Source organism: Sminthopsis crassicaudata, chromosome 3 (assembly GCF_048593235.1).
Source record: "Sminthopsis crassicaudata isolate SCR6 chromosome 3, ASM4859323v1, whole genome shotgun sequence".
Classification (NCBI taxonomy): domain Eukaryota; kingdom Metazoa; phylum Chordata; class Mammalia; order Dasyuromorphia; family Dasyuridae; genus Sminthopsis; species Sminthopsis crassicaudata.
The window spans coordinates 619,957,050-619,984,737 of NC_133619.1; positions in this window are offsets into that span (position 1 = coordinate 619,957,050).

Here is a 27,688-nt window from a genome sequence, read left to right on the forward strand (position 1 = left end):
GGGGTTAGGGGGAGAGAGAGAGAGAGACAGACACAGAGAGAGAGAGACAGAGACAGAGACAGAGAAGAGAGACAGAGAGAGACAGAGAGAGAGAAGAGAGAGAGAAAAGAGAGAGAGAGAAGAGAGAGAGGAGAGAGAGAGGAGAGAGAGAGAGAGAGAGAGAGAGAGAGAGAGAGAGAGAGAGAGAGAGAGACAGAGAGAGAGACAGAGAGAGAGACAGAGAGAGAGACAGAGACAGAGAGAGACAGAGAGAGAGACAGAGAGAGAGAGAGACAGAGAGAGACAGAGAGAGACAGAGACAGAGAGACAGAGAGAGACAGAGAGAGACACAGAGAGAGAGAGAGAGAGACAGAGAGAGAAAGAGACAGAGAGACAGAGACAGAGACAGAGAGACAGAGACAGAGACAGAGAGAGAGAATAGATGGAAGAAAAGGAAGAGGAGGAGGAAGGGGGAAGAAAGAGAAAAGAGGGAGGGAAACATACCTAAAGTCAAATTCAGGGGAGAAAGAAAAGAAGGAAAATGTGCAGTTGTGCTGAGAAGTGAGAGTTTTGCAGAGTGTGTGCACAATCTGAGATTTCCAGGAAGAGTGAGAGTCAAAGGGAAGCTTGGAGTTTGGCCAGCCTTGGGAAAGAGAGCCAGGATGAAGAGCCAAAGAGGGGGAGAAGGGCTGATGGGGCCAGAAGCCTCTAGGTTTTGAGATTGGGAGTGGGCCTGAGTTAGGATTCCTGTGACACTTGGAATATCAGTCCTGCCATAGAGACTCTGATGTTGTCAGGGCACTTGCCTTCTGTGGGCCTCAGTTTCTCAGTGCAAGATGAGGAGGTATCCTAAGTGATCTTTAATGTTCCTCTTAGCTCTGATACCCTGTATTCTAAGGGCCCTCCCAGCTCTGACATCCCAGGTTCTAAGGGCCCTCCCAGCTCTGACATCCCAGGTTCTAAGGGCCCTCCCAGCTCTGACATCCCAGGTTCTAAGGGCCCTCCCAGCTCTGACCTCCCGGGTTCTAAGGGCCTTCCCAGCTCTGACCTCCTGGGTTCTAAGGGCCCTCCCAGCTCTGACCTCCCGGGTTCTAAGGGCCCTCCCAGCTCTGACCTCCTGGGTTCTAAGGGCCCTCCCAGCTCTGACCTCCCGGGTTCTAAGGGCCCTCCCAGCTCTGACCTCCGGGGTTCTAAGAGCCCTCCCACCTCTGACCTCCTGGGTTCTCAGGGACCTCCTGGCTCTGACCTCCCGGGTTCTAAGGTGCCTTTCAGCTGGACTCTCTGATCTAAGGGCCCTTCCAGCTCTGAAACTCCTTGAATCACCTCCCATTGCCTGAAGGCCCCAGCCTGGGACAGAATCCCGGGTTTAGCCAAGATCCAGCCCCATAGCATGGCCCAGGGCTCTCCACTACTACAAAAGCCAGAGCTGCTCCCCTGGTCTCAGAGTAGAAGAAGGAGTCCCGCTGGGAAATTAGCATATTCATTTATGGTAATAGCCCACCAAGGTTGTCTAGTTTGTGGAAGGTGGAGGAGGGAGCAGATTATTCACCAAGGAGCAGGTGAGGTGAGGGTGAGTCCCCAGGATCGTTTGCTCCCCTTTTGTGTGAAGCCGGTTTGGGGAAACTGGATTTGGGTTGTGGGGAGGGGAGGAAGAAGGGAGAATCAGACTTTTTAATTGAAAGCCGTAGCAATAACATTTGCATGCAAGAGAGCTAGCACCTGCATCCAGGGCTGGAGGAAACAAAGTGGTAGGTGGGGAGCAAGGTGTTCTCCCCACGGGAGTCTCCAGCCTAACCCAGAAAACCAGGAGAGAATAAATAAAGACTATTTAATTAGGAGCACTGCAGGGATGCACAGCTGAGAGGCTAAGGTTGGCCAAAGTAACGTGGAGACACTGGGAGGGCAGAGGGAGGGAACTGGGCCCAGAAGGATGCTGCCTAGAGAAGAAAAAAGGGCATTCTGGGAGGGAGGAACAGCCTGGGCAAAGGGGCGGAGATGGGCATGAGCACAGCCCAAAGGCGGACTGGGGACCAGAAGGGACGTCTACCGGGACTGTTTTCTTAGCTCAGACTCCCCGGGACGCCTTTCCACACTCCCTGCAGCCCCAGGCAACTCCCTTTGCCAGCTCGGCAGGATCACGAAGGCTGAACAAGATTGGCCAAGGGCTTCGAGGAATGGACTGATGCTGACAACGGTTGGAGTTACAGAAAAGCTCTGTTCCCTGATATCTCTGTGGTTCTTGTCGTTTGTCCTTCCTTCTCGAAGAGGACCAAGACATCAGGGAGATGATGCTATGACATGCAAAGATGGTGTGGAGCAAGTTATTGCCCCTCTCTGCCTCAGTTTCCCTTGTGAGAGAAGGTATCGGGAGAAAGGATCCCTCAGATTCCTCTTAATTCTAAATGTTCTACTTCTGTGGTAAAGATGGGGAGAGCTAGATGGTTTAGACACGTAATATTGACCAACTAGCTGGTTACCTGAGCAAGCTACTTAACCCCAAATGCCTTTAAAAAATAAAATAAAAAACAGGGGCAGCTATATGGCACAGTGGATAGAGCACCAGCCCTGGAGTCAGGAGGACCTGAGCTCAAATCTGGACTTACACATTTACCAACTTGTCTCAGCAAAAAAAAAAAAAAAAAAAATTCCCTTAAACATTTTAAGGGGCAGCTATATGGTGCAGGGGATAGAGCATCCGTCTTGTAATCAAGGAAGGCCCGAGTTCAAATCTACCTCAGACAATTAACACTTCCTAGCTGTGTGATCCTGGGGAGGTCACTTAACCCCAATTGCCTCAGGAGAGAGAGAGAGAGAGAGAGAGAGAGAGAGAGAGAGAGAGAGAGAGAGAGAGAGAGAGAGAGAGAGAGAGAAATAGAAACAGAGAGAGAGAGAGAGACAGAGACAGAGAGAGACACAGAGAGAGAGACAGAGAGAGAGACAGAACGACAGAGGGAGAGAGAGACAGAGAGAGACAGACAGAGAGAGACAGAGACAAAGAGAGACAGAGAGAGACAGAGACAGAGAGAGACAGAGAGAGAGAGACAGAAAGACAGAGAGACAGAGAGAGACAGAGACAGAGACAGAGAGAGAGACAGAGACAGAGAGACAGAGAGAGAGAGAGAGAGAGAGAGAGAGAGAGAGAGAGAGACACAGACAGAGAGAGAGGGAGAGAGAGACAGACAGAGAGAGAGAGACAGAGAGAGATAGAGAGAGAGACAGAGAGAGAGAAAGATAAAGAAAAGATGGGGACTACTCTGATTTGGGATGGGGAAGGCACTAGTTTTCCTGAGAGCAACCGTAGAGGGAGTAGACCTTGGAATCATCTAGTTTACACTCCCAATCTGCAGAGGAAGACATTGAGGTTGTCCAAGGTCACACAGGTTAGAAAGTGGGATGGCCAGGTTGAACTCAGGATTTATGAGTAATCTTTCAGTAATAGGGGATGGGGTGGAGACCCAATGGAAAAGGGGACACCTTCACCGCCTACATCACCACTTTTCTGGGTTCCAGTTTCCAGCACTGGGGGCAAGGTTCACAGCTGGGCATGGTTGCCTCGTTCTCAGATGCTTGGCCACCTTGAGGAAGGAGCTCGTTGGGAGCCCCCAAAGCCATTTCCCCGGGGACCTCCTTCCTCTTCTCCCTCACTCCCTCCTTCCCCTGTCTGCTCCCAGACTCTGATCTCCATCCCCCCCACCCCAGACTCATCAATTCTGGAGGGAAGAGAGAGCATTAGATGTACTTCTTGGCAGAGCCCAAACAAGGCTGAGGAAGGAGGGCGCGTGTATAAACACTCTGATAGCCAGAAGAGAGGAATTACCGAATTACAATTGATTTTCTACTGTTAATGAAGCATGAACTCGTGTGATTGCATCTTGAAAAGATTTATAATTATTCATTGAATCTAGGAAGATAATTAAACTTCATTAAGTGCAGACATGACAAGCTTTCAGAGCAAGGCCAGACCTCCACCCTGGGCTCCAGATCTAACAGGAGATGCGCTCCTTTAACAGTGTCAGGCAGGAAGGAGGGGGCCAGAAAGGAGTCAGCAGAGAGGAGGGGAGAGCCTTGATATCTTTCTCTCAAGTCAACCTCTTGGGCGCCTCCTCTCCCCTCCCAACAGCCCCTCCTCCATTCCTCCTCTTCCCCCCACCTCCACCTTTGGGACCTTGGACAAATGGCTTTTCCCTCCCTGATTCTCAGTTTTTTTCATCTGAAATCTATTTTTTAACTATTCTTTGGGATACAGATCTTTAAGGACCCTTCTGATTCTTAGATCTAGGTAAGGCAGAACTGGAGGCAGAAAGATTTGCTCCAGACATTTACTAACTGTGGGATTCTGGACTTAACCACTGCCTACCTCAGTTTCCTTATCTGGAAAAAGTCAAAATAAAAGCACCCCGTCCCAGGACAGTTGTGAGGCTCAAATGAAATGATATTTATAAATGGCACATAGTGGGTACTTATTAAATACTTGTTTTCTTACTTCCTCGATCAATTTTTGGTTAATGAAAGTCAGCTCTAATCTGAAAATGAAGGTTCACAGCATAGAATGAGCTCCCCATTGTTGGAGCTGTTGTAGAGGAGACTCTTGTTCAGTTATAGGTTGGACTAGGTGCGGACCCTTCTAGCTCTGTGTGATTTTTTTCATTCTAACATTTAGTACATCCTGGTGCTTAGTAGATGCTTAATAAATGTCTGTTGCCTGATTGGCTAATTCTATGGGAGGGAAAAGCTAATATAGGATCTAGAAAGAGAGGATCATAGAATTTAGGAGAGAGAGAGAAATAGAGAGAAAGAGAAAGGAAGGGAGAGAGGAAGGGAGAGGGAGGGATGGGGTAGAGAGAGGGAGAGGAGAGAAAGGGAGAGGAGAGAAAGGGGAGAGAGAGAGAGAGAGAGAGAGAGAGAGAGAGAGAGAGAGAGAGAGAGAGAGAGAGAGAGAGACAGAGACAGAGACAGAGACACAGAGAAAGAGAGAGTGAGAGACAGAGACACAGAGACAGAGACACAGAGACAGACAGACACAGAGAAAGAGAGAGAGAGACAGAGACAGAGAGAGACAGAGACAGAGAGAGACAGACAGAGAGACAGACAGAGAGATAGACAAAGAGACAGAGAGACAGAGAGAGATCATATTCTTTAATTCCATCATTTTATAGTCAAGGAGAATATGGTCATTTGGAGTCAGAAGTCCTGGGTTCAAATCTTGCCTGTGTGACCTTGGACAAGTGTATGGCCCTTAGTTTAGTAAAAATCAGGAGGTTGAACTCCTTCTTGGTCTAACCTTTTCATCTCAAGCTCTATTCTTTCTTGTTCTGTCTAACCACAGTAGAAAATCCAAGAATCACCACTCTCCCCAAGTGGAACAGCTATCTCCAGAGGTGATAAAGCTCCCTCTCCCACTTAGAAGCCTTCATTCAGGCAGAGGCTTGGTTTTTCCCTCCCTGCTGGGGTCCCTGGAGGGGATTCTGATCATTTGGAGCAGAAAGCCTCTGAAGACCCTTGCCATTGTGCGATTCTGTGAAAGGACTTACCCCAAAACCCCACAGCTAGAAAAGGGCAAAGCTTGAATTAAAACCCAATTTCTCCTATTCCAAATTCTACACCTTCTCCACTAAACCAAGATGCTTAATTTGTTCATTTTTAAATAAAAAAGACAGATTCCCCGGTCAATTTTGCCAGTTTCTTTTAAAAATGATAGTTCAGGGGCAGCTAGGTGGTGCAGTGGCTAGAGTACCAGCCCTGAATTCAAGAAGACCTGAGTTCAAATGTGACCTTAGACACTTAACACTTCCTGGTTGTGTGGCCCTGGGCAAGCCACTTAACCCCAATTGCCTCAATAATAGATAAATAGATAGATAGATAGATAGATAGATAGATAGATAGATAGATAGATAGATGAATAAATAAATAGTGCCAGTTCATCATTGTATATATTTTCAGTTTTTTTTTTAATATATTGATCAATTTTACTGGGTTTTTTCTTCCCTTTTTTTTTTCCTTTAAAAATTCTTTATTATTAGGGATGGCTTTCTGGGAGAAGAGGTGAGGGAAATAGGGAATACAGACAATGTAAAAGCCAAAGATACCAATAAAATTTATGTTTTTAAAACAAAACTTCACATTTTTATAATGCTTTAGGGTTTATAAAATTAGAAAACACTTCTTTTACAACTCACGGTGAAAACAGGTTGTGCAAGAATTATTATCCCCGCTTTGCCAATGAGAAAACTGGGTTTCAGAGGAGCAAGGTGATTGTATAATGGAAACCCTCGATTTGGAATCTGATCTGAACTTAACTCCCAATTGTACAACTTAGTAACTGTGTGCATGGATCTGGGCCTGTTTCCTCTTGTGGACAGTAAGGCAGAGGCTTCTGGGTGGAGCCATAATGCATAGACCACATAAACTCATCTTCCTGAGTTCAAATCCAATCTCAGATACTTACTATGACCCTTTGCAAGTCATCAGACCCTATTGGACTCAATTTCCTTAGCTATAAAATGAGCTGGAAAAGGAAAAGACAAATCACATATCTTTGCCAAAAAAAATCCGAAACAGAGTCAGGAAGAGTTGAATATGACTGAACAAGAAGAAGAAGAAGATGCTTTCAGCTCTCAAGCCTGTGAGTCTGTCTTACCTGTGATTTAACCACCAGACCAGCATTCCTCCTTTATGAAGAGGGAATTCACTCTTATTTGACCAGAGATGCCCAGCAAGAACTCCCAGAGAGTGACTGAGAATTGCTTTTTCATGTTCTCTTCCTCCAAGTTCTTCCATCCAATGGAACATCCTTCCATTCCTTCAGAGCACAACCCAAATGCCTTCTTCATACGTTGTCCATCAGCCTTTCTTGATCTCCCAAGAGTTAACAGTCTGACTCACTTTGGAATATACTTTGTATATTTGTGTATTTGTATGTGTGTATATGTGTGTGTCAAAATTATTTTGGGTCTAGATAAAAGAGACCATTCTCTATCTCATTTCTTACCCAGCCTAAATCACTGATGGGGCATTGCCTCAATTAAATTGAAACAAAATAATAACCAGTAGCGCACTCAAGAACAGCCACATGTAATCTTAAAAGCCTTTATTATACCTACTCACATAATGCCCTGACTTGTTGGTTCCCGAGTGAACACCTGGTCAGAACCAGTGCATTCAGAACCATCTCCAGCCATCCTGATCTACATCTAGCCGTTGGACCTAGAAGGCTCTAGAGGAGAAAGTAAAGCTGGTGCCTTTGCATATACTTTCTGCTTACTTATCTGGGCAGTGCTGTTACCCATCCCCATCCCATGTAGAAAGAAAGCTCCTTATAATATGGAACTGTGCCCAAAAGACTATCAAACTGTACATATCTTTTGATCCAGCAGTGTTTCTACTGGCCTGTATCCCAAAATGATCATCAAAAAGGGAAAAGAATTCACTTGTGTAAAAGTGTTTGTGGCAGCCCTCTTTGTAGTGGCCAGAAACTGGAAACTGAGTGGATGCCCATCAATTGGAGATTGGCTGAATAAATTGTGGTATATAAATATTATGGAATATTATTGTTCTGTAAGAAATGATTAGCAGGAAGATTTCAGAGGGGCTTGGAGAAATTTGCATGAACTTATGCTAAGTGAAGTGAGAAAGCATTGTATACAGTAACAAGATGATCAATTCTGATGGAGGAGGCTCTCTTCAACAATGAGATCATTCAGGCCAATTCCAATAAATTTGTGATGGAGAGAGCCATTTGCACTCAGAGAGGACTGTGGGAACTGAGTGTGGATCACGATATAATATTTTCACTTTTTTGTTGGTTTTGATTGCATTTTGTTTTCTTTCTCATTTTGCCCCTTTTTGATCTGATTTTTCTTGTGCAGCATGTTATTTGTGGAAATATATACAGAAGAATTGCACATGTTTAACCTATATTGGATTGCTTGCTATCTAGGGGGAAGGGAAGGAAAAAAATTGGAACATAAAATTTTTCAAGGGTGAATGTTGAAAATTATTTATGCATGTTTTTATTTTTTTTATTCATAATATTATCCCTTGTATTCATTTTTCCAAATTATCCCCTCCCTCCCTCCACTCCCTCCCCCCATGACAGGTAATCCCATACATTTTACATGTGTTACAATATAACCTAGATATAATATATGTGTGATTTACGCATGTTTTTAAAAGAAAAAGCTTTAATAAAAAAAAAAGAAGAAAGCTCCTTGTTTTAAAAATCTATATCTCCTTTCTTCATCCTATTGTAGTTGCTTAATAAATGAACAAATGAATGAATTATATAACATTGGAGCTATTCTATCTAGAATCCTTTTAAACTTAGTAAAAAAAAAACAAAAAACAAAACAAAACAAAAAAAAAAAAAAAAAAAAACAGGCTTCCTAAAGGCAGAAACAGTTTCATGTTTTCTATATGTTCTCAGCATCTATGGTTTGCATATTCTACCTTAACAAATGTTTGTTAAACTGAATTAAATTGTTGAGGGTAGACATAGATTAGGAAGGCTTGTTGGGAGGGGGTAGAAGGAGAAAGCAGAAGGCCCGACTAATTCTCTGTTCTTGGCTCAGGCCTTGGCCCTTGGCTCTTTGACAGGTTCAGGAAAAGGGCCAGTTCCTTGCCATTAGAGCTGCCTTTCAGTGACCAAGATGAAGTCTTGAGTGAAGAGACTATTTACTGAAATCTGGCCCAAGGCCAAGTCTGAATAATGGGGACAGGCCAGAATCAGACAGCTTTCATTTGTTCAGACTGGCGTTCTGATCCTAAGACACCAGGAGAGCTTTAGTTTCTCATTCCTTTTGGGAGACTCCTTCCCCTCCTCAGTTCTACCAGGTCAACGGCAGAAGGGATCACGGGGTCAGAGCAATAACTAGGGTAGGGCAGTCAGGGTACTCTCAGATGCCAGCTTTAGGGGGCAGATTCCTTATCAACAGAAATTCAGGGATAAGGAAAAGGAAACTCGGGACCCATCTTTTTATCCCACTTCCAACCCCTGCCCAGCCTAGCTAGATTATGGTCCCACCACCACCCAGCCACCTACTCGGTGGAATTGGACCGAAGTACCAGGCTTCCAAAAGAAAGCTCTGCCCATGGTATATTTGTGACCAAAGCACTCTATTGGAAGGCCCTTCTCATTACCCAAACAGCCTGGTTTTTTTCTCCCTCTGACAACAGAGGTTTCCAAAGCTTAGCATCCTGAGGCAATCAGAGCTTATTAAGACTCCAGTCTCGAGAAGAGGGACCTGGCTGTCGCATAAAAGTTGCCAGAAATGAATCGATGTTTTCTCAAGCTGTTTATCTGGGTCACAGAAGCTGCTGGATGCACCTAGGCTCACCTAGGCAGGCCAGGCGCTTAACTTCCTGAGGCTGGGGTGGGGAGGGGACTGTGGCAGGGCTCTCTTTCATCTCTGTGCCAGTGTAAACTTGCTGGGTGCCGAGGTGGGAGCTCCTGGCATCTTACCAACCTTGCCCCTATCAGCAATAAGAGAACCCAGGGCCACCGGGGAAGCGGGAATATGGCAGTGGGTTCCGGCTGAGGGGAGGAGCAGATGCGTCTCATAGATGGGGCACAGCAATAGAAACCCAGGATGGAACGTCCCACACAAGCCAGTTTGACCAAAAGGAACCTTGTGTGAACAGCCTAACCCCCCTCCTCTCCCACATTTCCTTCAGAGCCTCCCAAACTCAGGGTCAGATCTGGCAACGTGTCAACCTGGGACATCCCTGGGACGCATATTGAGGGAACTGGAAGCCTTCCCACCCGTGTCCCCCCTCCCCCCACTCCCCATGATGGGTGCCACACCTGCATATACCACACCGTGACTCACAGAGGAACTGGTTTGTGTAGAGGACCAAAAGGCTGGAAAGATGTACCTGAATCCACAACCACAGGGTGCTTATAGTTAAGCACCTACTCAGCGGGATTGATGGGATACTTAATGGGATGTAATGATGTAATCACTCTAGTTGGCACATGCTCAGTTGCTGTAGTGACGTAATCATACTGAGGTACTTCAGGGCTGAGAGGACTGGGATCGGGAGAGAAGACTCTGGACTCCAGACTCCATCTTTGACCGGCCTCATCACTTCTCCACCTGAAGACCAAGGCCCGGCCAGAGACCCTGCAGAGAGCTAGTCCGGTTTCGGTTCTCCTTGAGCATGTGGGACAAGCCCCACACTGCACCTGCACACACGTGCACGCACGCAGCCGGACCTGCGGTTTCATAAGGGGGGAGCCCCTCGGCCTAACTGACCAGCACCTACTCAGAGGTTTATAGCCCGCACACTTGCCTGGGGCACAGAGAGTCTCACCCAGAGTCACAAAGCCGGATGTCAGGTGTGAAGTCTGAACCCGGGGGTTTGTTTCTGCCTCTGGAGTCAGGTCTTTTTCAGAGAAACGAGCATCCTCTCCAGGGTTAGAGGTCAGACAAGGCCCCGGGGCCCTCAGTTCTACCTCTTCCCACTGCTGACCCCCAAAGTCCTGGTCCAGCCTGTGGACCCCGCCAACTCCTCCCCCCTCAAACTTCACCGCCGCTCACTTTATAGCCCCAATATGATTCTTATTCTGGAGAGAAACTGGGTCCCATTTTATGTTTTATAGCTTCAGAAGGGACATTTTTTAGCTTCTTCCCTGAGATCTGCAGCCAGGGGGAACAGGCCGATAAATCGCCAAGGCTGTGCCGTGATAGATGGCTCAGCAAGGAGCCCGCTGGATTATAGTCAGTAAAGACACAAGTTCGTGTTTACCTGTTTCCTTTACTACCTCTTCTCCCCCCCATCCCCTCCGGCCCCCAATCCTGGAGAACAGCATCCCCACCCCCAAAGAACACTAAGCCCTCCAGCCGCTCCTGCCCAGTCAGCAGGGAAATAAATGAGCTCTGGAGCTCTCAGTGCTGGACTTGAATGTGAAACACTTAGTTCACTTCTTCCTCGTTGTGTGACCTCCTAGAAGTTATTTAATCTCCCCAACCTCAGTTTCTCCATCTACAAAGTGGGAGTCATAATATTTGTGCTAGCTTGTTGTGAAAGAAAGAATTTTGGAAGCTTTAAAGTCCTATAAACATATAAAATAGTATCTTCTGAGTGAGCCTGTCAGTATCCTACATGAAACTAGGAGTTAGAAGATCTGGATCCCAGTCTTGAACAAAATACTCAGCCTATATCTGGGCCCTTATTTTCCCATCTGCTAAATGGTCTCCCTTACCATTTTCTATTCTAACATTCTATATTCCAAAGCCCTCCAAGCTCGGATGTTTTATGTTGGGATATCCCTCGCAGTCCTGATAGTCAATATTCGAAGGTTTCTTGCAGCTCTGACGTAAGTTCCAAGAGCCCTCCCGGCTCTGACATCCCGGGTTCTAAGGGCCCTCCCGGCTCTGACCTCCTGGGTTCTAAGGGCCTTCTTGGCTCTGACCTCCTGGGTTCTAAGGGCCCTCCCAGCTCTGACACCCTGGGTTCTAAGGGCCCTCCCAGCTCTGACACCCTGGGTTCTAAGGGCCCTCCCGGCTCTGACCTTCTGGGTTCTAAGGGCCCTCCCAGCTCTGACCTCCTGGGTTCTAAGGGCCCTCCCAGCTCTGACCTCCTGGGTTCTAAGGGCCTTCCCGGCTCTGACCTTCTGGGTTCTAAGGGCCCTCCCAGCTCTGACCTCCTGGGTTCTAAGGACCCTCCCAGCTCTGACCTCCTGGGTTCTAAGGGCCCTCTCAGCTCTGACCTCCTGGGTTCTAAGGGCCCTCCCAGCTCTGACCTCCTGGGTTCTAAGGGCCCTCTCAGCTCTGACCTCCTGGGTTCTAAGGGCCCTCCCAGCTCTGACCTTCTGGGTTCTAAGAGCCCCCCCAGCTCTGACCTCCTGTGTTCTAAGGGCCCTCCCAGCTCTGACCTCCTGTGTTCTCAGGGCCCTCCCAGCTCTGACCTCCTGTGTTCTCAGGGCCCTCCCAGCTCTGACCTCCTGTGTTCTCAGGGCCCTCCCAGCTCTGACCTCCTGTGTTCTCAGGGCCCTCCCAGCTCTGACCTCCTGGGTTCTAAGGGCCCTCCCAGCTCTGACATCCTGGGTTCTAAGGCCCTCTCAGCTCTGACATCCTGGGTTCTAAGGCCCTCCCAGCTCTGACCTCCTGGGTTCTCAGGACCCCTCCCAGCTCTGACATCTATTCTAAGGTTACCCTCAGTTCTGGTCTCCTGTGATCATATAATTCCACGTCTGATACCAGGTAAAGCTTGGGATAAAGACTTGAAACTATGGATACTTCAGTGGTAGCACTGCCCTGCTAGGCCAAGGCCCCCAAGCCAAGGTTGCTGATGGGGACCCTCTGTGGACAGGTGTGACCAGGCCCTCCTTCAGGACAACGTCCTGGAGTCACTGGAGAGTCTGGAGTTCGCTGAAGGAGAGAGAGAGACCAGATGGGGCACCCTCTATCTTTCTTCCCATTCACCGCAGATGCAGAGAAATAGCTCACCCCAGCAGGAGAGCCCAGCAGGCCATTTGCATGCTGCATTTCCATGTGAACCCAGTAGCTTCCTGTCAGAGAAAGGCCACTGGCATCCCGGCTGCCCTGATGAGGAAGCGCCAAAGACACCATCTAAAATATTCACAGCCAGCCTGGTCAGCATGGCCCCCGTGGATGAACTTGGCCCCAAAATAAGTCACTCCAAGCCCAGCAGGACAGCTGGAGCCAGCCGGCTCCCAGCATCGGAGCTGCGTTAACCACATTAGGAGAATTGTGTCTTCCTCATTATTTCAGCTCATCGGTTCTTTCAAGGCCCAAAAGGGGGGCAACGAGCCAGAGCCGGCCTGGAGCCAAGATTGGAGGTCTCAGCTCGAGTCAGACTCCCCTACAAACACCTCACACTCAGCCGCTTCTCAGGCTCCATCGACCCGAGCTAAATCCTGGAAGCGGCTGGATGGAGACCAGGTGAGCCTCCCTCAGCCGGACGAGAAAGATGGCCCACCTAAAGGGGAACGGATTTGGGGGAGGGAGGAGCCAGGCCAGCTTGTGTAGACTCATCAGGGGCAAAGAAGCCGATCCATGGACCTGCCTCAGTGAGCTTTGTACCACAACACACCTCACCAGCCAGGAGGCTCATCTGGGCCCTTCCAGGGAACAGACACTTTTATGGAGAGTGTGCGCAGGATGAAGATGTTGGAGCTGATAAGAGGAGCCTCCCCCGAATGCTGCCATCAGCCTTTTTTAGCATCTGAAGCCAGACCTCATTAATTTGGATGGTAATGCCTCCTCCAACGCTCCTTCTCCCTTCTTTTTCCATCAGGTCTTGTTCTCCTTTTCCATCTTTCCTGTTCTTTCTCCTCTTCCTTCTGTTCTCCATTCCCCTCTTCTTTCTTCCTGCTCTGCTCCTTCTTTCTCTCCCTCATCCTTTCTCCTTCTTCTCTATGCTGCTTTTTCTTCCTTTTTTGCTTCCTTCTCTCCATTTTCTCTTCCTTCTTTTCTTGCTTTTCCCCATACCCCTACTATTCCCTTCCTCTTTTTTCCCTCTTTTCTTTTTCTTTCTCTTCCTGATTTTCCCCAATCCTCCATTCTGTCCTCTCTCCTTTACTCCTTGAATATCTCTTCTTCCTTCTCTTCTTTTTATGCTTTTCCTTTCTCCTCCTCTTTTTTTTCACATCCTCTGCATTCTCTCTTCCTCTTCCTCCCCATTCCTCTTTTCTTTATCATTCCTCTTCCTTTTCCTCTCTTTTCCTTCTTCTCCCTCCTGCTCCTGATCTTCCTGTCTCTGTCCTTCACAAAAGCTCAGCCTCACAATATGATAGAAATGAAAATAGGTTTGCTCATGTTTAGCCTATACCAGATTGCTTGCTGTCTTGGTGGAAGGAGAGGTAAAAAAGGGAGGGAGAAAATTTTGAAACACAAAGTCTTACAAAAATGAATGTTGAAAATAAATAAATAATGAATGTTAACTGGGGTAGCTAGGTGGCGCAGTGGATAGAGCCCCAACCCTGAAGTCAGGAGGACCTGAGTTCAAATCTGTTCTCAGACACTTAACACTTCCTAGCTGTGTGACCCTGGGCAAGTCACAATTGCCCCAGGAAAGGAAAGAAAGAAAGAAAGAAAGAAAGAAAGAAAGAAAGAAAGAAAGAAAGAAAGAAAGAAAGAAAGAAAGAAAGAAAGAAAGAAAGAAAGAAAGAAAGGAAGGAAGGAAGGAAGGAAGGAAGGAAGGAAGGAAGGAAGGAAGGAAGGAAGGAAGGAAGGAAGGAAGGAAGGAAGGAAGGAAGGAAGGAAGGAAGGAAGGAAGGAAGGAAGGAAGGAAGGAAGGAAGGAAGGAAGGAAGAAAGAAAGAAAATACTAATTAGAAAAAAAAAGTCATCATTTCATCTTTCTGAGATGAAAGGTAACCAGCCAACCTCTTCATCAATAGGTGTCCCCTACTGATCATGTCCAAAACATTCATTCAACCTTTGCCTTTGATGGAGGAGATCCCTCCCCTCATCCAATTGAGGCAGCCTATTCCAGGATTATATTAGTCCTTTTTCCTTGTCTGGCTTGGGGGCAGGTGTGAAACACAGGAGAAGCTTGATATAGACATTCTTGGTAGAGAAAGGCAGGGGAGATGAGAGCACATAAAGAAATATTGATATGCTTATAAGGTTTTCCAGGTGGCCTCAAGTACTGAGATACCAAATGTCATTCTTTAAGCAAAGAAACATTCGAGAATGCCCTAAGGACCCTAGCTCTGCCCCTTTCCTTCCTACTCCAGAAGAACCCTGGACTCACAGCCTCCTCCAGCAACCAGAGAACTTAGAAGCAGAGTAGAAGGCATTATATAAAAGAGGAGTGTTTTGTCAGCAGGATTACAGCTAATCCTTCCAAACCTCATTTTGGGAAAGGTGATTCCTCCTCACCTCCACAAATAAACCTTTAACTTCCTTTTAGTCTCACTCAAATGCTACCTCCTACCTCCCCTAATTGCTAATATCCCCTTTTCTAATAACTTTTTGTAGCAAAAAACATTGGGATTCACTATGGGACCATCCCAGGGATTTTGCACTGTATCTCTCCTAGAAACCCTGGAAGACTCCAGGGATTTGTTTGACTCAATGACAAAGGGTTTGTGCTTTCAGATAATGTATTGATATCCTTGGTGGGCACTGAGCAGAAAAAGCTCACTTGATGGATCTTTAAAAGGCAGTGAATCTCCCTCCTGTATCCCTCCCCAGCCCCATCCAACCCACTCCCCTGGGCTCTCTCTTATTTGCCCATTTGTTAAACACAGATAAAGTCTTTGATCGTCTCCCTAGGGAGCTTCTCCCAGTAGATAGATGCATGCATGTGAGATAGAGAACTTATGTGGGGTGTTCTCTACTGGGCCTGTTTCCCAAAGAGATCAAAAAGAGGGAAAGGGACCCACATGTGCAAAAATGTTTGTGGCAGCCTTTTTGTAGTGGCTAGAAACTGGAAATTGAATGGATGCTCATCAGTTAGAGAATGGCTGAATAACTTATGGTATATGAATGTTATGGAGCATTATTGTTCTGTAAGAAATGATCGACAGGAGGATTTCAGAGAAGCCTGGAGAGACTTACATGAACTGATGCAAAGTGAAGTGAGTAGATGCAAGAGAACATTGTATACAGTAGAAAGAAAATTATGTGATGATCAACTGTGATGGATGAGGCTCTTTTCAACAATGAAGTGATTAATGACAATTCCAATAGAGTTGTGATGGAAAGTGCCATCTGTATGCAGAGAGAGAACTATGGAGACTAAATGTGGATCAAAGCCTAGCATTTTCACCTTTTTTGTTTGTTTGTTTGCTTGCTTGCTTGGTTTTTTTCTTTTTTTACCTTTTGGTCTGATTTTTCTTGTGCAGCATGACGAATATGTAAATATGTTTAGAAGAGCAGAACATGTTTAACCTATATTAGATTGCTTCTTGTTTTGGTGAGGGAAAAGGAGCGAGAGAGGGAGAAAAATTTGGAACACAAGATTTTGCAAAGGTGAATGTTGAAAACTATCTTTGCATGTATTTAGAAAAATAAAATACTATAATAAAAAAGAACCTGTGTGAATTTAGCCTGGACCTTGGGTCCCAACATGGGCTTCTACTTGTTTTCTTTCTCAAACTCAATATCCATCCCAAGAAGGACACAGCCAACTTTAGAGGCAATATGGGGGAGTATGAGAGTTCTAGAGATTCACGTCCCTTGGTTAGAGCTGCTTGGAGGAAGACCTTGTGAGCTTTGAAAGTTAGAAAAGATTGTAGATCCCACATTTTCTCATCAAAATTCTAGCATCATCTCCCTGCAACAGCAAAAGCTGGCAGCAGTATCTATATCCAGGGTCAAAGACACTCAGCTTCCTAATCCCACTCCCCAAATGGGACGAAAGACTTACAGCAACCAAGAGCCATGAATTATTTTTTGCTGATCACATTTTCTCAGCCTGTGTGCACTTTTTCCTAGACTCTTATCTGTACTTGTGGGACAGTGTGTCACAGACTTTGGGGGGGATGTTTTGAAAAACTATTTATTGTTCCATTTGAGTAAATCCACCTTTCCGAAAGCTATTTGAGAACAGCTGGTTAAGATGATTCCAAATTGATAATATTGATAGAAAACACACCAGCGGGAATTTAAGGGGATAGCATTAGAGAATCATCCTAGACTTCTCAGTTACCCTGAGGACTTTGAGGGGGAGCTTTAGCCTTGCTCTGACAGGGGAGAAAGTAGGTAGATGGGGCACCGGGCTTGAGGTCAGAAAGAGCTGAGTTCAAATCTGCCCTCAGATCCTGTGTGATCCTGGGAACATCAATTTGTGTCTGTCAGCCTCCATTATCTTAACCTTAAAATGGGGACAAAAATAATATCTCCCAAAGGTGTTGTGAGGATCAAATGAGATCATATTATAAAATGCTTAGCAGCCATGCCTAGAACATAGATTCTTTATAAATTCCTGTTTCCTTTCTTCTGGAACCCAAGACTCTTCTGCGGGAATTGGGATCAAGATTATCAAAGCTGGTATGGGTTACATGAGGAAGAGTAAAAGATGGCCGCTTGACTGAGATGGTGGAGTAGGTCAAAGCTTCTTAAACTCTTTCCATTAATGAGCTCGTTTTACCCAAGAAATTCTTATGTGATCCCAAGTCTATAAAAGAAGTATACAAATCAACCATTTACTGATAATCAATCATAATTTCACAACCCCCACATTCAGTTACAAGACTCCACATAGGGTCATAATCCATAGTTTAAGAAGCTGAGGAGTATTTCGAGGGAAATAGCATGTAGTAAAATCACTAAGGTAGATTGGGACCAGGTCATGAATATGTCAAACAGAGGAATTTATGTTTGACCCTAGACATAACAAGGACTGCTTTATTATGTTCCTGACACAAAGTGGAAATGTAATAAATTCTTATTAAATAAGTTAATGAACAAATTTGCTCATTATCTGTTGCTTTCTTCTTCCAAGACCCTCAGAAAGAAATTGGAAGGAAATCCCAATATATGCAACAGAGTGAGGGCCTGCTTGCCCCAAAGCAAGGAGTCATGTGGGATTTCCTATAAATCCAGTTACAGCAGGACTTCATGCCTTTCTCCATCTGAGAACAGGGAATGCCCTGCCCAGATCAATAGGCTACTCTTCATTTGAAAGGACAACCTATGGCCTGTATCTATGGGCATTATTTCCAGCTACTCTCAGCTGGATATAGTTGAGGAAAAACAGATATAAAGATGAGACATTGCGTCCTAGATCTGGAATTGGAAAGGAGCTTAATGATCATTTAGTCTGACCCTGAAATTTCACAGATAAAGGAACGACAGAAAGGTTAAGTGCCTTTCCCATAGTCCCACAGATTGTAAACATCAGAGGCAAATTTAAGTCCAGGCTTTCTGACTCCCTGGCTTTGAATTTGAATTCTGACTCCCTGCCATCTACTCAATATGACCTCAGGAAAAGTCATTCCCTCTTACTCATTTCTTCTACTGTAAAACAGGGATGTTGAAATGGGAAAGAATGATCCTCATAGCTAATAGTAATTGAAATTCAACTTTAAAGCAGCTCCAGTTTTTTTTATGTACATCAAATTGGCAAAAAAAAATGATGGAAGACAAAAATTTTTAGTCCAGGTTGGAAGGTCTGGGGGAAGATTGGCCCACTAATAGACTGTTGGTAGAGTCATGAATTAGCTGGACTATTCTGGAAAATGACTTGGAATTACATTTAAAAAATCACAACACAGGATTTTTCACAACAATCGCAATCTTTTGGCCCAGGAATAGCATTACTAAGTCACAGAGTTCAAACACAGAAAGGAAAAAAAAAGGTCAGAAAAACATCAATAGCATCATTTTGTATAATGGCTAAAAAAATTGAAAGAAAGTAAATATCAGCTGAGGAATGAAAGGGAAAATGGGGGTATGTGGCTTGTCTATTGATGTTTAGTCTGATCCTTTGCTAAGAAAGGAACATTCTCTTAGAGTGAGGGAGCAAGGAGGCATTGGGAAGTGGTGGTAAGATTAATTTGTTTTTTTTAAAGCACCAAAGAAGTATTTATTTTGAAAAATAAAGGAAGTGGATTAGATGGCCTTTGATTCTATGAGATGAAGGATTGAAAGGTGATGGGAGACAAGCTGGTTCAGACACCCCCCTCCTCCAGAGAAACATCTGAGAAGAGCAATTTAGGAGTGGTCGGTGAACCAATGCCTTACCCTTCACAGAAGCTTTGGGGTAAAAAACAGAATGAAATGCGGAAATGAATCTAAGATAGAGAGAGTGGGGAAGGAGAGAAACAGTAGAGTATGGAGAAAATACAGATCACAAAGCACTGACTATTTTGCCGACCTGTTCAAAGGAAAACATCACTTTCAATAGGAAGAGCTAATGTGGGAGCACCATTGCATGGTTGTCAAGAAAGGATATTTAAACAGGAATGTCATCAACATTGAGTTAGCAAGAGGCTCTTTAGGGATGGAGAGAAAGAAAAATGGGGCAGGGAGACTGACAGCAAAAGCCAGAAAAGAACCCTTTGGACCAAAAATGTAGTGGAGAAGGGGAATTGGGTAATCAAATAAGTTCTTGCCCTAGCTTTCAGTTCTGGTGGGATAGAGAAGATGAACATGCAGCTATAACTAATCACCATCACCATCATCACCATCCCTAAAACCATCACCATCACCATTATCATCTTATCACCATCACCATCACCACCATCACCATCACTAAAACCATCACCATCATCATCATGATCACCATTATCATCACCCTCATCATTACCATCACCATCACTAAAACCATCACCATCACCATCATTTTTCACGGTCCCCCTCAGCCCTGACACTGTGTTCTAAAGACCTTCTCTGCTCCAACACTCTTATTTTCTAAGGGTCTCCCAGCTCTGACATTCCCTGTTCTAAAGCTCCTCCCAGATCTAACATTGCTCTAAGGCTCCTTTCCCCTTTGATGTTCTCTGGTCCAAAGCTTGGAACATTCCAAAAGTTGAATATTCCGTGATTCTACAATCTAAGTGTAAATTAACTGAATGACAAGTGAATTCATTAAATAATGGCTGGATGTAGGCTCTAAGGTTGATTAGAACCCAATTGTTAGTTTAGGGAAGGCTGCTGGAAGAGGTCACTTGTCTGTTTATGTGAGAGAAAGAGTGTTTTAGGACCAGTCTGCCAGAAATTTACATTATTTTACATATGCAAACCATTTGAACTTAGAGAAATTTTCAGACTGGTTCAGCCTCCCCTCCCCTTATACTTAAAGAGGTAATTAGGAAAACCTATTCTAGAGGACAAGAAAATTATAGATAGATATGGAATTGGAACAAAGTATTTCAGAAGCAAGTCATCATCTGTTGGGGGGAAGGAGGAAAAAGGAAAAGGAAGAATTAAACTAATGCCTTGTCTGGGCAATGAATCAACTAGCATTTATTTAAAATCTTTAAATATTTTAATAGTATAAATTTAATTTAATTTAATTAATATTTAAATAATTTTTTAAAAATATATTTAAAATTAAATGGGGACAGCTAGGTAGTACAATGGATAGAGCACTAGCTCTGAAGTCAGGAGGACCTAAGTTCAACTCAGGCCTCAGACATTTAACACTTCCTAGCTGCGTGACCCTGGGTAGGTCACTTAACCCCAATTGCCCCAGCAAAAAAAATATATAGATATAGATATAGATATAGATATAGATATAGATATAGATATAGATATATAGATATATATATCATGTGCCAGGTATTATGTTGGCTGAAGAGATTCAAAGGCAAAAACTAAGAATCCCTACCCTCATAGAGCTCACATTCTACCCAGAGGGATATGAACTAAGGGAATGTCTCCTAGAGGAACTATTGAAAGACTGGCAATAAAGATGAGATGTGTGTTTGTTGGGGGATGCCCTGAGTGTTGGGGGGTGCTCTGTATGTTGAGGGGATGCCCTGAGTGTTGGGGGGTGCCCTGTGTGATCAGAGAGGCAGCCCAAGTGCTAGGCCAAGGCCAGCAGGCAGAGCTCCTGTGTATTCAGGGGGCATTTGTATTCCGGTCCCCATGAGCTTGTGCATCTGTGTGTATGCTAGCCCACACTCACGCACTTTTAGGAACAGCACGGCTCTGCTCCCTAATAAACACTGGCCTGGGGGAGCCTAATTCCAGGCCCTCTCCCTGCTGGGGGAGATGGCAGCCTTGGTCCCTCTGGGTGGCTGTGGAGCAAGCTCCCTCCTCCTGCTCGTCGGCTCCCCCTGCAAGGCCCAGCAGCCTCTCTGACAGTAATAAAGGGATAATGCAGTAATGGCTCTGTGAGCAGGGCCAGTCGTGGGACTAATACCTTATGATAACCAATTGTCACTCCATGGGATCCCGGGCTCTGAGAAGTGCCCAGCATGGCAAGTGACCTAGACCCAACCCAGAGGGAAAAGGAAGGAAGGCTTAGTGAGTGCCCAGAAATCTGGCCTGGTTATGTGCACACAAGGAGTGTGCCTCCTCAGGGGCACTCCTTCTTCCTTGGGCACCCCTCCTCCTTCCCTGGGCACCCCCCTCCTCTGGAGGCATCCCTCCTCCTTCCCTAGATACTTTTCCTCCTCTGGGGGCATCCCTGCTCCTCAGGAGACACCCCACCGCCTTACGCCCGACCTCTGCCACCTCCATCCACTTATGAGGTCTAACAGTCTCCATCCCTCGGAAAGCAGAATGAAAATATCACCAGCCTGGGCTCAGGGGATAATGAACAGGGAGAGAGATTGATTGCGATGGCTGTAATTAACTGAGAAGGCCTGACGGGTCTCGTAAAACGCTAGAGCCCAAGCCCGAGTTGTCAGAAGAGAAAAGCAGGAGGCTGAGTTACAGCCTGAGAGGGACAGAGGGAAATGGTCACTCCTGCTCTCTGGAGGAGCCCTCACCTGTCTGCCTTCTCAGGGAAGCAGAGAGGAGCTCTGAGCTCCTCCTGACAGGCTGGAGGACTGGAAGGTCGTTGGGGTCTGGAGCACTGGGCCAGGAGGAAACCCGAAACAATCCCAGGGCAAGCAGGGCTTTGACTCAGGGTGCATCACATAAGGGGATAAAAAAGTAGGGAAGTTTCCCAAGAGGTGTTCCCCATAATCCCCAGATCAAATTTTTCCTCACTTTGTAGGGGAATCTACAAAGGAAAAAACCAGTGATGAGACATGTTTCTACAAATATGTCCCAATATCTCCCGAAGCACTGACTGACCCTCATGCCTTGGTGCAGTGCCTGCTGCTGACCTCCCCACATGAGCCTAAATTCGGGTTCGCTTCAGCTGCTTTGAGTGATTCCCTCTTCCCAATCTGGAGAAGGCGAGAACGGCGGTTCTCGGAGCCAGGAACACCACAGGGCTGCTCCAGATAATTAGGAACACCACCAGAATGGAGGAAACTCACATACTGACACTTTCATCCAGTTGGGATGGTTGGTCAGAGCCATCTGGGAAGACGCAGGTAGATTCTAGTGAAGAGAAAGGCTTCAAGAGCATCCTTTAAGACTAACAATCTATATCCTTTAACCTTTGCTCTTTAGACAAAACAGATTTAGGGAGAAGGGCATGAGGAAGTTGTTGGTAATGGAGAAGAGGATGGTGGAATAAAGAGAGGGATATTACAGATAGGGTATTATTTATATTATATTATATTGTATTGTATCATATTGTGTTGTATTATATTGTATTATATCATATCCTATATTATATTATATTGTATTATATTATATAAATATTATATTATTATATAATGTGCTGTGGAATAGCACTAGGAGAAAGGGTAGCCAAATCTCCAAGAGTCCTGCCTGACCAAAGGAACAAGAGAAAGTGAGATGAAGCAGAAGAACACCATGTTGAGAGAAACCTGGGAGTAGAGCCACAAGGAAGCAGTGTTGAACAGACAGGTTAAAAAGTACTGAAGTAGGATGGCAGCCTCTATACCATGTTATAATGGAAACTCCCTTGTATGTTCATGGGACCATGGAGATTTCTTCCAGCTCTCAAATATTGTGTTGCTGTGACTGCCAAGGAAAATGTACACCTTCAAACAGGTGTGCCCTGTGACAAAGTCTCCATCATCTCACCTTAGTGATGGCTCAAAATTGGTCAGAGCCAGAAGGAACCTCTGAGGCCATCAAATCATCAGACTTTGGGTTTAAAGAGGTCTTGGGGATCATCTAGCCCACTGCTATCCGATTCCAAAGAAGCAATCTGTCTCAGAAAAAGCAAGACTTACCAAGGTCATACACTGAATCTTGGTTGGTGGCTACTGTGCGCCTAGTCTAACGTTGTGTCTACAATCTGCAGGAGAAGGAGAAAACGTATTCCCTGCTTTCTGGAAGCTAAATCTAGTTGAGGACACAAAGATCAATGAAAGAGCGACATGAGATAGAATAGAATCGTTTCTAGATACAAAGGCCCAAATGATAAACACCATAGGGGTTAAGAGGAAGGAGATGTCAATGTAAAACAGGAAGGATTAGATTTAGGGATGGACATAGTTGTAGAAAGCATCTTAGCCCAAACTTACTGAGAAAGGTAAAAAAAATGAAGAAAAACTTATCCAAGCCAACTTAGAAGAATTGGAATTTAAGCCCAGGTACTAAAGTCCAAATTTAATCATTTTTTCTATTATACCCTTTAATCAAGGAAGGCTTCTTGGAGGGGGCAGACTGGTGCTGGGAATTGAAGCATCAGGAAGACTTGAAGGACAGGAGAGGAAGAAAAAAGGCATTTCAGGAGGGTAGCCCTGCCTCCAGTCTTTCCCCCTCCTATCCTTCTTCCACAACCTGCATAAACTGCTTAAAACTTCAGTTTTTAAAACTTTCAGCAACTTCAGTTGCTCCTTTTGCTTCTAGACACTTTAGCCTGACATTTTGAGCCTTCCACAAATTGGCCCCAGCCTACCTTTCCAATCTTGTTTTCTGTTACTCCTTTGTAGCCACTGTACATTTCAACCCAAACTGGACTATTCCCTGAGCTCAGCATCAACTTAGCAACTGTCTTACTTCCTTCCATAAATCATATCGCTTCCCCTGAACCCAAGTTTTATTGTCTATAAAATGGTGATAATAATGCTTGTGCTGCCTACCTTTCATGGAAAAGGAAATGGCAAACCACTCCAGTTCCTTTGCCAAGAAAAGTCTAAATAGGATCACAAAGAGTTGGGAATTACCGAGACAACCTCCAACTTTTCAGGGTTGCTGTAAAGAAAACATCCTCTTCATGCTAAAATAATATAAACTACAAATTATTATATTAATCAGACAGAGATGTAAAATGACTAATTCTGGCCCCCTTCCTCCTATGTTGCTAAGTGCCTCTTTAAGATTTAAAGAAGTGTCAAGTTCATGGCCAAGTTCATGGCTAACTGGAGCATGACAGAGAAGTTAAAATGAATTGCCTTGTCCAGAAGAAGGCTTGGGGACTTCCAAGGCTAGTGTGAGGGGAGCTGGAGAAGATCTTGGCAATTATCTTGTGGGCCTGCTCACAGGGTATGGCTGTGGGCCTGACTTCCAAAAGAGCTGAAAAGCCCCAGGCATGTGGATTTGAGGTTCCTTCTGAGGAAGGAGCAGATGGCTTTTAACGACAGCATAAGCAGATGGCAGCAACAGTGAATGGCCACTTTGAAGATGGAAAGAATCAGAGCTGAGAGCTACAGAGAGAAGAAGGGGTACCCAGAGGGAATCCAATAGCTCCAAGAGAGAAGCATGTGGACAGAGAGATAACTGCAGATGGAGGCAGTGGGAGAATGACAAGGAGTTCCAGGATAAGTAGATGAATTCTAGGGAGACAGGAGGGGACACTCCTAGGTAATACTAAATTCCTGGATTGGGTGGAAGAGCTTCAGGATATGTTGAAACTGGAACAGAGAAAATATAAGGGACCAAGCCACAGTAGGAAGGAGTCAGCCTGGATCTTGCCCATCCCTGTTATTATGTATTGTGTGAGCAAAAGGAAATGGGAGGAAGGATCTAATAAAACCCTGTATCTTCCCTTTTCAAGGATAATCTTGACTTTAGCATAAAACAGAAAGGATAGAGGACTGTTTCAGTCTCTAGATTGAGATTTACCAAAGGAGAGTTATTTTGATTATTATTTGGTTGGAATATCTCTAATTTGTGATTTTTGGAGGGGTTAGGTGGAACATATTCTATTTTCAGTGTCCTATTAATCTGTGTGTTTATTTTTTAAAAGCTCTTTTTGGATACAATATTCACTCATTCCTTCTTCAAACAAATACTAAGTACCTCCTACTATGTGCAAGCCAAAACGACCAGTCTTGTACAACCTATATTGAACTGCTTGCCTTTTCAATTGCAGGAGGGGGATGGTGGAGGGAGGATGGGAGAATCTGGAACTCAAATATTCAAAAAATGAATATTAAAATTGTTTTTAAATAGAACTGGGGGAAATAAAATATTAAAGAAATGAAGAAAAAAGAAAGTCTATTGGGGGCAGCAAATAGGGGAGGAGGAACACATACACAGAAAAGTATATACAAAATATTAATAAAATAAATGCAAAGTAACGGAAAGGAGACTTTAGCGATCAGACAAATCAGGTTAGACTTCCTGTAGAAAGAGCTGTTTGAACTGAGCTATGAAGGAACCCAGAGGTAGGGATGAGGAGAAAGGGCATTCCAGATCTGGGGACACAGAGTGCAGGCTTGAAGATGGGAGGTAAAGTGTCAGGGACAAGTCAACTATATTGGACTGGAACATAAGTCAAGTCTATAAAGAAGTCCAATAGAACTAAACCAAAAGAGGAGGCAGGAGCTGGATTATGGGAAAAGCTTAAAAGTAAAGCAGAGGAATTTAATTTTTTATCATAGACATAAGAAGGAGCCACCAACACTTCTCGAACAAGAAAGTGATGTGATCAAACCTGATATTAAAAAATAACAATTTAGTAGGAGAGTTGGAAGAGGAGGAAGCCTGGAGGCAGAGAGACCAATTAAGAAGCTATTGCCATAGGCCAGGTGAAAAGTGAAGCCCTGAAGCAGAGGAGTATCCTTTTAAGCAGAGAGAAGGAGACAGGTTTGAGATGGGTTGTTAGCAAGACTGCAGCTGGCTGGATATGGGAAATGAGGGAGAGGGAAGAATCTAGAGAATGGAAAGATGGTGGCCTCCCTTCAGAAAGAGAAGCATCGGGAAGAAGGGAGGATTTGAGGGAGAATATAATGGTTCCAATTTGGACACGAGTTCAAGATGCTTATTGGACATCTGGCTGGAAATGCCTATAAGCCAAATTGTGATATTCCCAGAGAAAACCAGGGGCACAATTATCGAATGAAGTTAAGAGTCATTGTGAGAAGTCCCTGCAGATCCAACCCAGTCCACATAAATCCCGAGCCTTCCATTCTGGACCTCATTCGATGATCCCTAAGGTCCCATCCAGGTCTGCAATCCTATGATCCTATATATAGGATTTGCTTCTGGGGAAGGCCACCTGCACTTTGTCTCCAGGTGCACCAGTTCCAATAAATTTGCTCCCCACCATCCTTGTTTACCGGCTTCCTGCTGCATTTTGCATCCTGGCCCCTGCCGGGCGCCTCCATCTCCCCCTCCCTTCAACCCAGATTCCCTTATTCATTTCCAAAGCCCAGCAGTCTGTGATTTGAGCTGGGGGGAAATTGGGGAGGGGGTAAAAATGAGGCAGCTCAGCCAAGGTAGAGTTAGCTGGGTTTTCTGGCTCCCAAGGTGAGGCAGAGAGAGGGTCTGAGAGCAGTTAAGGAGACACGTGGAACTCTTCTACACCAGGGTAGCATCTCCTTGGGGCCCAAGAGAAAGCAAATGGCAGCTATCTAGCATTCGTGTTTTATTAGAGAATGATGGGCTCCATCTTCCTGCAGGGGGGCGAAAACCTCTAAGACCGTGGCTGTCCAATTCCCACATTCGATAGAAAGGGAAATGGAAGCCCATGGATGGTGCAAGATCTGCAACTAAAAGGAACCTCCGAATTCACCCCCCTTCCTATTACAGATGACCTAGGGAAAGGAAATGACTAAGAACTCACAGCAGATTATCCAATTCTAAATTCAGAACTCTTTCCATTAAACTATAGGACCGCCCCCAAAAGGTAAATAAAGGCTACATTCTTCAAAGAGAATTTGTTATGTTTTGAGCCCGGAGTGTTTCCAGAGAAACGTAGCTCTGGTTTTATAGTGAAAATCAATACAAAAATTGGATGTGATATGCAAAGTTGGCTTGGCAGGCAACTTTCAGAACAATGATAATAACTGACATCCCTTTACATGCACTGTCTCAACTGAACCTCCCCATGGCCCTGGGAGGTACATACTGTAGATATCATCATCATTATTATTATTGGTTTGGCATCCCCAATGCCTAGCACAATTCAGGATGCTTGCCTAAGTTGGCCCACAAAAGAGATAAGGAAACACGCTCTTTACATAGATGGCGGCTGGGGTGGGGGAAGCACACTATTGCTGTGGAACTCTGCGCCTTCTGCCAGACTTGGTTAATAAGTCGGTTAGTTTTGCTCGACTAGGTTTTTCCTCTTTCTCTGTCCTTTGTTATGAGGGGGGCAGCTTTCTGGGCCATGCAAAAATGGGTTAGATATCAGGACATAAAGGAAATGAGTTAGCTGGATAGTACCATGGCTAGCGTCCAACCTGGGCTCAGGATAAGCTGAGTTCAAATCTGCCATCAAATATTTACCAGCTTTGTGACCCTGGGAAGTCACTTAACCTCTGTCTGCCTCCATTTCCTCAACTCTAAAATGGGAATAATAATATTATCTACTTCCCAGGGCTGTTGTGAGGATCAAATGAAGAAATATTTTTAAAGTACTATATGAATCCTAGCTATGGTTTCATTATGTAAAAATAAAAGGTAACAAAATTTTAAAATAAAATAATGTTGAATTATTAATTGATGTTAACGTTGATATTGGTAACTGATTATCAATTGATAATCAATTACTGAATTAGGACCAGGATTTTTTCAGAAGCCTCTAGGTTATTCCATCTCTGCAGGACATTGCTGATAATGAAATTGAATTAACTTGCTTAACGATCTTGTTCAAATCCCAGCAAGTGGGGAAGCTTTTCTGTGCTCTACTCTGGGTGGAAATAAGTGCTTTGCATAGATTTCTTGGAGACTGGGATTTGGAAGTGAATAACTTTATCAAAGACATGTCCCCTAACCCTCTTTAGAATAGACCTCCCCTTATAATATTCATTCTCTCTCATTAACTGTTAACCAATCAGAGTTGATTGCCACCATCAGACACACTCATTG